The following is a 13666-nucleotide window of genomic DNA, read 5'->3' on the forward strand; positions in this document are numbered from 1 at the left end:
CTTTTTTTTTTTTTTTTTGCGGTACGCGGGCCTCTCACTGTTGTGGCCTCTCCCGTTGCGGAGCACAGGCTCCGGACGCGCAGGCTCAGCGGCCATGGCTCACAGGCCGAGCCACTCCGCGGCATGTGGTATCTTCCCGGACCGGGGCACGAACCCGCGTCCCCTGCATCGGCAGGCAGACTCTCAACCACTGCGCCACCAGGGAAGCCCTATTTCTTTTTTGATATGTAAGTTATTTTGACCAAGACACAGAATCTAATTAAGCTAAACCCTTTAAGCACATTAAACTGTTCTATCTTCCTTCTCATTCTGCAAATATGCTCAAATCTGAAGGCTGGTCTCCTACAAAGTGCAAAATGTACTGTTGGTTTCTTGGAATACTACTTCATAATGTCACAATTTCCATATAAAGAGCCAAAGGGTATTTCTGAAGTCCATTGCAGGTAAGCAGAAAAATCACATGTGGGATGTCCCTCTGGCAGTCCTGTTAGGGGACTTCATGGTAACATCTGTAAAAGGCATTGAGGTGAACAAAGACCTGAATTATATTTTTGAACTCAAGAAATTCACTGCAGTTTTAACCTTGAGCAGATGCGTGACTGTGTCCATAATCTACCGTTAAATCCCTTCAGTTATTTCTAACCAAGGCTCCTAACGTCCCATCAGCTGAATTATAGGGCAGCAGAACTGTGGAATAACATCATCTGTGGTTTTAGGGTTTTCAGGGGAAAAAAGAGACAGCTCTACTAGAGTCAAGATTGTGGTGGGACTCAGTCAGTTACAGCCTGCTCTCTGTTCCTTTTCGACACTTGGCTCTAAACGGCTCTTCCACGGCTTGGAGCACAGGGAAAGCTCGGCTGGAGGAAAAGGCTTTGTTTGCTGCTTCCCTTCGGGCACACGGGGGGCCAGACAGAGGCAACCTTTGCTCTCGCCAGGAACAGTCAAATAATTTACCTCTGCGGCAGGTTAATTGCCCTTCCCAAACTGAGCTACCGTCTGTGTGCCAGTGTCTGTTAAATGACCGCAGATGTCCTGTTAGCAGATGGGAGCGGAGCCCTGGGAAGCATGGCTGTGGAGGGACAAGGACGTGACATTCGAGTTCAGGGGAAATAGCTGTGCGAGCACAACCCAGGGATGTCCAGGACTGTGTGTTTACCGACCCCCTGCTAAGGCTCTCATCCGCAGTAAGACGATGGCCTCCTTAGAGAGACACCAGCATGAACAGGAAAGTCAGAGAGTGACGAGCTTGCTACAGCAGGTAGAGCCGACGGTGGGCGTTCCCTTGGCCGGTTGTTCCCAATTGGTCCATGTTACTTGGATATGAATCCATTAAAAATGACAGATTCTTGGGCCCTGTCATGGATTAAATGGTGCCTCTCCCGGAAAAAGATATGTCCCTGTTGGAATATCTGGACCCTGTGATTGTGACCTTATTGGAAAGAGTCTCTCTTTTTTTTTTAAAACTTTTTGTTTTATATTGGAGTACAGTTGATTTGCAATGTTGTGTTAGTTGCAGGTGTACAGCAAAGTGATTCAGTTATACATATACATGTATCCACTCTTTTTCAGATTCTTTTCCCATGTAGGTCATTACAGAATATTGAGCAGAGTTCCCTGTGCTGCACAGTAGGTCCTTGTGAGTAATGGAGAGTCTCTTGCAGACGTAATCAAGGATCTTGAGATGAGACCATACCATACGGGTGGGCTCTACACCCAATGACAAGTGTCTTTTTGAGGGAAGGGGCGGGGCAGAGACACGCAGAGAGAAGGAGGCCGTGCGACGAGGGAGGCGGCCATGGGAGTGACGCTGCACAAGCCAAGGAGCGCCCAGAGCACCGGAGGTGCACAGAGGCAAGCAGGATGCTGTTTTCCCTCTGGAGCCCCCGAGGGGCGTGGCCCTGCCCACAGCTGGTCCTCGGGGTTCTGGTCTCCGTCTCTCCTGTGTACATTTCCATTCCTCGTCAGTCCTCCTTCCTACCATCTCCCTGGTCTCCTTCTGCCTCGGTGTCCCCGTGTCCATCGCCCTTCCATTAGGCCTCCGTCACCTCCTGCGACCTCTGCAGAGACTGAGCGAGCCTCGCTCTTTTTAATGTCTCGTCTCGTTAATCCAGTCTTCACTTTGCTGCCAGAGTATCTTCAACACAAGTCACCTTCTTTCTTAAGACCTCTCAATGGTACCCTGCCCTTGGAGGAGGAGGTGTAATCTCCTCAGCAAAGGAGCGAACATTTTCCTGACCACAGCCCTTTCTCCTCGTAGCCAGGCTCCATCCCAGCTTTGTTGTGAGGCCCCGGGGAGGCTTCTGGGAGGCAAAAGAAACAGGACAGCAGGCTTGGAGATGGGGCAAGGTTCGGGCAGGGCGACAGGGGGCACCTGGGAGACCAACCCTGGGGCCGCAGCGCTGGGCTGTGAGGGGAAGGCAGAGCAGTGGCAGAGCTGAGAACCAAAGAGAGGCTCAGGGGCAGGGGGGACGGGAGAGGGGGTGCAGCGGAGGGAAGGAAAGGGGAGCTCGGGGGGGCGTGGAAGGGCCGAGAGGAGGCGGCAGGGAGAACGAGAGCTTCGCCGCTGCGCATCCTTCATGCAGACCCGACCCTCAGCTAAGGCGGGACCACGCGGACATTCCTACCCCACCTTCAGCTGCTTCCCTCCAGGGACCTTACGGTTCAGCCCTCTGATGGCCGACAGCCCCTGGTCACTTCATGCCCCGCTGGGCTCGGCTCATGGAAAAGGTGTCTATTGCAATGCCACCCCCTAACAGATGCTCTTCCTTTCTTTAGTTCCTCAGAATTTGACTTCTCTATTTTTGACATTTTTCTGCTTTATTTTAAAAATCAACTCTTTACTTTTTTAGAGCAGTTTTAAGTTCATAGTAAAGTAGAGGGGAAGGTACAGAGATATTCCACAAACCCCTGTCCCCACGCAGGGTACAGCCTCCCCTGTTATCGACACCCCCAGCAGATGGTACATTTGTCACAACTGATGGACCCACAGTAACACATCCTTATCTCCCAAAGGGTGTAGTTCTCATTAGTGTTTATTTGGAGTAGATTCTGTAGGCTTGGAGAAATGTATGATGACATGTGTTCATCACAGTACCCTGTGGAGTATTTTCACTGCCCTAAAAATCCTCTGTGTTGCACCTATTCATCCCCCGTGCCTGCCGCAAACCGCCCCCCAACTCACCCCCTCAACCCCGGCAACCACTCTTTTTATTGTCTCTATAGTTTTGCCTTTTCCAGAATATTATACAGTTGAAATCATAAAGTATGGAGTCTTTTCAGATTGTCTTCTTTCACTTCGTAAGACGCATTTAAGGCTCCTCCATGTCTTTTCATGGCTGGATAGCTCATTTCGTTTTCGTGCTGACTGATAAGCCGTTGTCTGGATGTACCGCAGTTTACTTATCCATTCACCTACTAAAGGACATCTTGGTTGCTTCCAAAAAATTGCAGAGGAAAGAACACTTCCGAACTCATTCTTTGAGGCTGCCATTACCCTGATACCAAAACCAGACAAAGATACCACACAGGAAGGAAAATTACAGGCCAGTATCACTGATGAACATGGACGCAAAAATCCTCAACCAAATATTAGCAAACCAAATCCAACAATACATTAAAGGATCATACACCATGATCAAGTGGGATTTATCCTAGGGATGCAAGGATTTTTCAGTATATGCAAATCATTGTGATACACCATGTTAAAAAATTGAAGGAGAAAAACTATATGATCATCTCAATAGATGCAGTAAAAGCTTTTGATAAAATTCAACATCCATTTATGATAAAAACTCTCCAGAAAGTGGGCATAGAGGGAACCTACCTCAACATAATAAAGACCATATTTCACAAACCCATAACTAACATCATACTCAACGGTGAAACGCTTAAAGCATTTCTTCTAAGATCAGGAACAAGACAAGGATGCCCACGTTTTGGCAATTATGAATAAAGCTGCTGTAAACATCTGTGGGCAAGTTTTTGTGTGGACATAAATTTTCAACTCCTTTGGGTAAATGCCAAACGTGATGGCTGAATTGTGTGGTAAGAATACGTTTTGTAAGAGGTTAGTTTTGTAAGAAACCGCCAAACTGCCTTCCAAAGTGGCTGCACCCTTGTGCGTTCCCACCAGCAATGAATGGAGTTCCCGTTGCTCCACAGCCTCGCCAGCATTTGGTGTTGTCAGTGTTCTGCGTTTTGGCCATTCTATTAGGTGTGAAGTGGTGTCTCAATTTGTTTTTAATTTGAATTTCTCTGATGACATAGGATGTGGAGCATCTTTTCATATGCTTATTTGCCATCTGTCTGCTTTAGTTTTCAATCCTTTGTTTACATTTTTGTTTCTACATGCTGGCGCTTGCTACAGGGCTAGTTGGGACTGTGGGGGTTTGTCACTCTTGATCTCAATGTTTCTTTCACTTACTGAGTGTTTAGTATGTGCAGGCACAGTGAGATGATCTATACTAATGAATTCATATGTTGTCCTCAAAATAGAGGATGCCTTTTCCTTTATTCAAGTATTTTTCTTTTAATCTCCTTCAGTAGAACGTTAAATTGTTCTTTATGAAGTTCTTGTGTGCTTCTTCTTCTTTTTTTTTTTTTTTTTTTGCGGTACGCGGGCCTCTCACTGTTGTGGCCTCTCCCGTTGCGGAGCACAGGCTCCGGACGCGCAGGCTTAGCGGCCATGCCTCACGGGCACAGCCGCTCCGTGGCATGTGGGATCTTCCCGGACCGCAGCACGAACTCGTGTCCCCTGCATCGGCAGGCGGACTCTCAACCACTGCGCCACCAGGGAAGTCCATCTTGTGTGCTTCTTGATATGTTTCTTCCTAGGTGTTTTCTAAGCACTTTACACATAATTATCAAAAGAAATTGTGAGATAGGCACTATTATTATTCCATTTTACAGAGAAGTAAATTACGTATCACACAATGGTGGGCAAAATTGGGACTTTAACTCAGTTAAGATTTTCTGAGTCCAGAGCCCAAATGCTTGATCATAAAACGAAATAGCTTTTTAAGAAAAGTAGATTGAGTCCTTGGACCTATTCACTGCAAATAAGAAAACAAAATTTTGAGCAGCTGCTTTGAGAATAAAATGGGGTCCTGGTGCAAGATCGTTAGTAAGATCGGTGGGATTCTCGGTGTCACTTAACTGACTTAATGAAATGACACATTTCTAATTCTATGCTTCTTCCAATTGGTGAGACACATCCTCACCTCTCCTGATCCAGTGACACCCACAAGATCTATCTTGCCCAATTTAAATCAGGAAGAAGGAACATAGATGTTTGTAAGTCTTTATTACAGTCTGTTAAGGAGCAAATAGGGAGAAGATGGAGAAATGGAGGAGGGAGGAGGGAGGCTGGAGAGAATAGAGACAGAGAGTCGGAGAGTGATGGAGAGAAGGGGACACACTGAGGAAGAATGTGGGGGAAACTGAGGCTTGATGGGTTTTAAACGAGAGTTAGAGACTGCATCCTGCCATTTCCCCAGGGCACGAGCTTCTGTGCGAAGTCGCCTGGTTATTGGAGCGTGTGGCCCCTGTGTGCTTCCCTCCCTGGAATCCCGAATCTCTAGTCCAGCCTCTAGAAGTCTGCAGGTGCCCTTTGTATAGGAGGAGTGTCAGCAGCCCACTTAGAACACATCCTCGGGGCTACAACCACAGGAACCAAATCAAGAATGCTTCAAAGGCCGGAAGCAATCAGGCCACGGGCTGCACTCCTGTCCCCCACTGTTAGAGCGTAAGGCGAGCCCTGCAAGAGTGGTAGCTGCCAGGTGGCATCACTAATGAGAAGCTGGGCACATGCATTGGCATGCCCCGGTTACATAAATTAGAAATAAAATACATCAGTATTAATAATAATACAAACAAATGATGCCGTCATGCTCGATAAAGACAAAAATTAACATTTTTGTAACTCTGACATGAAAAACAATAAGCCTATTACAATCCAATTATTTGAAACTACTTGAAATGACGTATTATTTTTATGTATTATGTCCATTTTGTACAAGTGTAGGTTAAATACAGTTGATACCAATGACTGTGACGCTTAGCTTAATAGGTTTATGGTTTTTATCTGAATCGTTTCTAAACAAAATTGGCAGCATTTACTGGCAGCCCATCACACACAGTGGCTTCTTGGGAAAACATAATAGCTGGTTTTCATCGTCTGTGCCTGTTTGGGTCCTTGTGAAGTCAGTACATGGTCCTTTAGTGTCTCCTCTGTAGGCAGAAAGCCATGTGCCTCGCTCAGCACACATTTGTTTTATACTGTTTACTTCTCTCTGAAACAGTGCTGACAGTTTTGCTTAAATAAATGAACATTCCCATTGCCACGTTCTCATGTGGCAGGAACAGTACGTGAATGTGAACAGTGGGTTCTCATAAACGAGGCTCCCCTGGACTGAAGCATCATTACTGACAAGTCATTTGATTCTTCTCTTCATTGTTGTGCTGCCTCCTTCCTGTAATTCGATGCTACAACACCTATCAAATACAACGTGAGCAATACATGCCCCGATTGATACCGATTGCCTGCAGTAAAGTCAGGATTCTTCAGCTAAGGAATTTGACCTTTTCAACTAACTTTTCGTTTTGGCATGCTTCCTTTTATTATTATTTTTTAAATGGCTCAGATCTTTTTTTTTTAACATCTTTATTGGGGTATAATTGCTTTACAATGGTGTGTTAGTTTCTGCTTTATAACAAAGTGAATCAGTTATACATATACATATGTTCCCATATCTCTTCCCTCTTCCGTCTCCCTCCCTCCCACCCTCCCTATCCCACCCCTCCAGGCTGTCACAAAGCACCGAGTCAATATCCCTGTGCCATGCGGCTGCTTCCCACTAGCTATCTACCTTACTACGTTTGTTAGTGTGTATATGTCCATGACTCTCTCTCGCCCCGTCACAGCTCACCCTTCCCCCTCCCCATAACCTCAAGTCCGTTCTCTAGGAGGTCTGCGTCTTTATTCCTGCCTTACCCCTAGGTTCTTCATGACATTTTTTTTTCCTTAAATTCCATATATATGTGTTAGCATACGGTATTTGTCTTTTTCTTTCTGACTTACTTCACTCTGTATGACAGACTCTAGGTCTATCCACCTCATTACAAATACCTCCATTTCGTTTCTTTTTATGGCTGAGTAATATTCCATTGTATATATGTGCCACATCTTCTTTATCCATTCATCCAATGATGGGCACTTAGGTTGTTTCCATCTCCGGGCTATTGTAAATAGAGCTGCAATGAACATTTTGGTACATGACTCTTTTTGAATTTCGGTTTTCTCAGGGTATATGCCCAGTAGTGGGATTGCTGGGTCATATGGTAGTTCTATTTGTAGTTTTTTAAGGAACCTCCATACTGTTCTCCATAGTGGCTGAACCAATTCACATTCCCACCAGCAGTGCAAGAGGGTTCCCTTTTCTCCACACCCTCTCCAGCATTTATTGTTTCTAGATTTTTTGATGATGGCCATTCTGACTGGTGTGAGATGATATCTCATTGTAGTTTTGATTTGCATTTCTCTAATGATTAATGATGTTGAGCATTCTTTCATGTGTTTGTTGGCAGTCTGTATATCTTCTTTGGAGAAATGTCTATTTAGGTCTTCTGCCCATTTTTGGATTGGGTTGTTTGTTTTTTTGTTATTGAGCTGCATGAGCTGCTTGTAAATTTTGGAGATTAATCCTTTGTCGGTTGCTTCATTTACAAATATTTTCTCCCATTCTGAGGGTTGTCTTTTGGTCTTGTTTGTGGTTTCCTTTGCTGTGCAAAAGCTTTGAAGTTTCATTAGGTCCCATTTGTTTATTTTTGTTTTTATTTCCATTACTCTAGGAGGTGGGTCAGAAAGAATCTTGCTGTGATTTATGTCATAGAGTGTTCTGCCTATGTTTTCCTCTAAGAGTTTGATAGTTTCTGGCCTTATATTTAGGTCTTTAATCCATTTTGAGCTTATTTTTGTGTATGGTGTTAGGTAGTGATCTAATCTCATACTTTTACATGTAGCTGTCCAGTTTTCCCAGCACCACTTATTGAAGAGGCTGTCCTTTCTCCACTGTACATTCCTGCCACCTTTATCAAAGATAAGGTGTCCATATGTGCATGGGTTTATCTCTGGGCTTTCTATCCTGTTCCATTGATCTATCTTTCTGTTTTTGTGCCAGTACCATACCGTCTTGATAACTGTAGCTTTGTAGTATAGTCTGAAGTCAGGGAGCCTGATTCCTCCAGTTCCTTTTTTTGTTCTCAAGATTGCTTTGGCTATTCGGGGTCTTTTGTGTTTCCATACAAATTGCGAAATTTTTTGTTCTAGTTCTGTGAAAAATGCCAGTGGTAGTTTGATAGGGATTGCATTGAATCTATAGATTGCTTTGGGTAGTAGAGTCATTTTCACAATGTTGATTCTTCCAATCCAAGAACATGGTATATGTCTCCATCTATTTGTATCATCTTTAATTTCTTTCATCAGTGTCTTATAATTTTCTGCATACAGGTCTTTTGTCTCCTTAGGTAGGTTTATTCCTAGATATTTTATTCTTTTTGTTGCAATGGTAAATGGGAGTGTTTTCTTGATTTCACTTTCAGATTTTTCATCATTAGTATATAGGAATGCCAGAGATTTCTGTGCATTAATTTTGTATCCTGCCACTTTACCAACTTCATTGATTAGCTCTAGTAGTTTTCTGGTAGCATCTTTAGGATTCTCTATGTATAGGATCATGTCATCTGCAAACAGTGACAGCTTTACTTCTTCTTTTCCGATTTGGATTCCTTTTATTTCCTTCTCTTCTCTGATTGCTGTGGCTAAAACTTCCAAAACTATTTTGAATAAGAGTGGTGAGAGTGGGCACCCTTGTCTTGTTCCTGATCTTAGTGGAAATGCTTTCAGTTTTTCACCATTGAGGATGATGTTTGCTGTGGGCTTGTCATATATGGCCTTTATTATGTTGAGGAAAGTTCCCTCTATGCCTACTTTCTGCAGGGTTTTTATCATAAATGGGTGTTGAATTTTGTCAAAAGCTTTCTCTGCATCTATTGAGATGATCATATGGTTTTTCTCCTTCAATTTGTTAATATGGTTTATCACATTGATAGATTTGCGTATATTGAAGAATCCTTGCATTCCTGGAATAAACCCCACTTGATCATGGTGTATGATCCTTTTAATGTGCTGTTGGATTCTGTTTGCTAGTATTTTGTTGAGGATTTTTGCATCTATGTTCATAATGGCTCAGATCTTAATCAATGGAAATGACACATGTTAAACATCTCATGAGGTCTTTGCATTGCTGTTAACTGTTTTTTAAAAAATAAATTAATTTAATTAATAAATTATTTTAATTATTAACTTAAATTAATTAATTTTAGCTGTGTTGGGTCTTCATCGCCGCGTGCCGGCTTTCTCTAGTTGTGGTGCGCGAGCTTCTCATTGCGGTGGCTTCTCTTGTTGCGGAGCACGGGCTCTAGGTGCACGGGCTTCAGTAGTTGTGGCTCACGGCTTCAGTAGCTGTGACTCGCGGGCTCTAGAGCACAGGCTCAGTAGTTGTGGCGCACGGGCTTAGTTGCTCCGCGGCATGTGGCATGTGGGATCTTCCCGGACCAGGGCTCGAACTCGTGTCCCCTGCATTGGCAGGTGTATTCTTAACCCCTGCGCCACCAGGGAAGTCCCCTGTTAACTGTTTTTAACAAAAGTTTGCCATTAATTCCATGAAGAAGGGGAGAGGACAGAAAGAGAAGGAGAGGCATTTTATAATTTACCAGAGATCTTATTAGTATGATGGTTGTAAACTAGAAGCACTGACTAATTTTTTCTCGGTTGGGTGGGGGATTTGGAGATGGGATGTTGGTGGAAGAGGGACAGAGGACCTCCGCAAGTTGTCTGGGTGTCAGGGGAGATGGGGGGCACCTTCCTTACAAGCTCTGTGTAAATCACTGACTGCTGGCAGCATCACATGCCTTGTGGTAAGAAGAGGGGTGGCCCTGGGATGCCACCTTGCACAGTCCGTGGATAATTGCAGAATATCCAACGAGTCTGGTTAATGCCAATGGTTATTCTGAGCTGCTTATCTTGGAGTTTTTGAGTAAATAGTTACACAATTTTCACTGCAAAGAAATGTTTGATCACAAAAACGTTCTTTTCTAGAAGTGCACAAAACACTTTAGGGTCAAATCAATAGACATGAATCAAAGCATTTACTGTGGCTCTACTAACTATTTGATCAAAATATTACTTTCTTTTCTTTGCATTTTTGTTTTATCATATTATGAAGTAGGTGGTTTTACAAGTTGGTTGTTCCATGAACCATCTTTTGCTGGTGTGTGTGTGTGTGTGTGTTCTGAAGAGGAATGTATGTTTTCCTTTTTCCAACCCTGCTCCTAGAGGAATTTCAATCTTTTAAAGGCATTAGATTTATGTTATTTTGGTTGTTATTTTGTTTTACTGGTGCAGGAATGCTCTGGACTGTGACAAGACTGCAGCCATAATTTTTGCAGTCTTGTTTCTTAGAGCTGGCATACTAGGACTTCAGCAGCTTTTAAAGTCACCCTCTGAGAACTGTGTTGCCTGTTTTAGAGGTATCTATAGATGCTTCTAAGGCTTAGTGTTTTTTTTTTTGTTTGTTTTGTTTTTTTGCAGTACACGGGCCTCTCACTGTGGCCTCTTCTGTTGTGGAGCACAGGCTCCGCGGCCATGGCTCACGGGCCCAGCCGCTCGGCGGCATGTGGGATCTTCCCGGACCAGGGCACGAACCCGCGTCCCCTGCATCGGCAGGCGGACTCTCAACCACTGCGCCACCAGGGAAGCCCTAAGGCTTAGTTTTAATAGAACTTTTGAAAACCTACTATCATCGAAATACTCTAAGAACTGACGGTACAAAAATGAAAATGGTACCTCCTCTGTCTACCATCTAAACCTAAAGGGAAGACGAGATCCTCCAATAGCTGCAGTCTAACCAGCTGCCAACTGCTGAGGAAGTGCCTTCCGCACCAGCACATGGGATCCTTATAAAAACCTTACGAGGTGCTATTACTGTCCTCATTTGAGAGACGAGGAAACTGAATTGCAAAGAGGTAAAGAAATGGGAAAGGCAGCATCGGGTTACGCTTAGGACGTGAGTCAGACCAACCCGTCCGTATCCCAGGCTCCGAGGTCACACAGAGTGGATGAGCTCGAGCCCCTTGCTGCTGTAGCAGATGCTCTTGGCTGCTCCTGAATGCTGGGCCCCGGAAGATAAGTCCACATTGTGAACATTACCCTATAAGGCCCAAGGTGTGAATAAGTTGAGGATCTTGAGGGGGTGAGTTCATCCCGGATTACGCGGTTCAGTGGGTGGAGCGTGATTTGGCCCCAGGCTTCCTGTTCCTGGAGGTCTCGTCCTGACTTTTCTCGTATGATGAGTCCAGTGTTCGCCAGCCCCATGACCTTCGCTTGGACCATTTCCCTAGCCGTGCTCCCTCTACTGTCACTGTCTCCTGCTTTGGTTGGCATATAGTGTATATGTCTTTTCTGAGATACTATGAGGGTCTGGGAGGCGCAAAGGAGGGTGAAACAAAGTGGGAATCAGAAGAGGTTGGTCCCAATCCCCTAGTGGGTAGCGACCCCTCGCTCTTGTTCTGCATCAGGTGGACCCAGCAGGTGTTAAAAGACTCTAAAAGGTTGAATGGATGAGTGAGAAATCCTATTTCTGGTTCCCAACGAATAATAAAGCCCCATGTTCCCCATCAGTAAAACTAGAGCCCCTAGTCAGCCCCCTACACCTGTGAGAACCTAAGGAGAGAATGTGTGGCAAGAGGTGCTTCTGGTGGGCTTCACTGGTGGCGCAGTGGTTGAGAGTCCGCCTGCCGATGCAGGGGACACGGGTTCGTGCCCTGGTCCGGGAGGACCCCACATGCCGCGGAGCGGCTGGGCCCGTGAGCCATGGCCGCTGAGCCTGCACGTCCAGAGCCTGTGCTCCGCAACGGGAGAGGCCACAGCAGTGAGAGGCCTCCGTACCGCAAAAAAAAAGAGGTGTTTCTGGCTTTGCAGACATACGGCCGGGACTGCAGGAGATTTGGCAGTCTACTTCTTTGTGTGCTGTAAATGCACTGTCAATAATTATGGGGCAAAAATAATGCCTTGCGACCCCAAGGAATTTTATGGAATGCTGTAGAAGGCTTTTGAAACTGCCACTGAGGGGAGGAAAAATCCTACTCTGCCAAAAACTGGCCTGATTAAGCATTAAGAAAATTCCAAGTGCCTGAGAGAGAATGTTTAGTAGCAAAACACACATAACCTTCTTAAAACAGCCTACCAGTGAAACTTTGGAACTTAAGGGTCTGAAGGAGTGGCCCCGTAGAGTCTGAGCTGGTCCAGGGTGGCTGGACTAGGCTTGGGGGAGGGGGGATCAGGGGGAAGGGACTGAGGCAGAGTACTGGGACCTGACGGGATTTACCGTTTTCAGGGCATCTGGGAATCACTGAAGGATGTGAGTGGGCACAGGGCGCAATCAGACCAGAGTTTAGAAAGCGGCTCTTGTGCCATGAGGAGGGAGATTAGTTGGGGAGACACAAGGGGCAGAGACTGGTGTGGAAGCCGATTCTAACTTCCTGGCCGAAGGCCTCTGGGAGCACCCAGCACACAGGGGCGGTGGGAACAGGGAGTAGGGGATGGATTAAAACTAATGTATGCAGGAAGGAGAAAAAGGTGTAGCCGAAATGGTAAAATTAGATACAAGTTAGGCTACTGAAAGAACACAATGTTATTATAGTGGAGAAGAGCAGAAAACAGGGTTTTGACCTATCTGTACACTAATGCATAGTCTGGGGAGGCTTGAGGATTTAGGGTAATAAGGTAGATAAACTCTAAGGCTGAGACTAGGCTAAGGACACACTCAGGCCCTCTTCCAGGCTGCAGAAGTCCTACTGTGTCCTCACTTGGGGGAGGGGTGAAGGAGCTCTGTGGGGTCCCTTTTTATTTTTTTGGTCGTAACAAAAAAAGTTTTATTAGAAAATGTGGGGTCCCTTTTATAGGACACCAATTCCATTCACGAGGGCTCCACCCTCATGACCTAATCACCTCCCAAAGCACCCCCCCCCGCCCCCTGGGGCTTAGAATTTCAACATATGAATTTTGCAGGGACACAACCATTAAGACCGTAACTGAGATTGCATACCACAGTATTTTAAAAATCATCCTTCCACCCAAACTTGCCAGGTTTCTGCTCTTACGTATCCTGTACTTGGCTCCGGGTACATGGGACGGAGCGAGGTCTGATAACACTAAGGTACCTGCAGAGGCCCACACACCTGGTGAGAGCCCAGGTCCACCCAACTTTAAAGCGTGCACGTGTCCTACCGTGCACAAGTACCCAACTCACAGAGGGGGAAACATGAGACAAACTAGATTACTAAAAACCATGCAACGTTGGGCTTCCCTGGTGGTGCAGTGGTTGAGAGTCCACCTGCCGATGCAGGGGACGCGGGTTCGTGCCCCGGTCCGGGAAGATCCCACATGCCGCGGAGCGGCTGGGCCCGTGAGCCATGGCCACTGAGCCTGCGCATCCGGAGCCTCTGCCCCACAACGGGAGAGGCCGCAACAGTGAGAGGCCCACGTACCGCAAAAAGAAAAAACAGAAAAACAACAAATAAAAAACATGCAACGCGTACACCTATCTAT

Source organism: Pseudorca crassidens, chromosome 12, assembly GCF_039906515.1.
Source record: "Pseudorca crassidens isolate mPseCra1 chromosome 12, mPseCra1.hap1, whole genome shotgun sequence".
NCBI lineage: Eukaryota > Metazoa > Chordata > Mammalia > Artiodactyla > Delphinidae > Pseudorca > Pseudorca crassidens.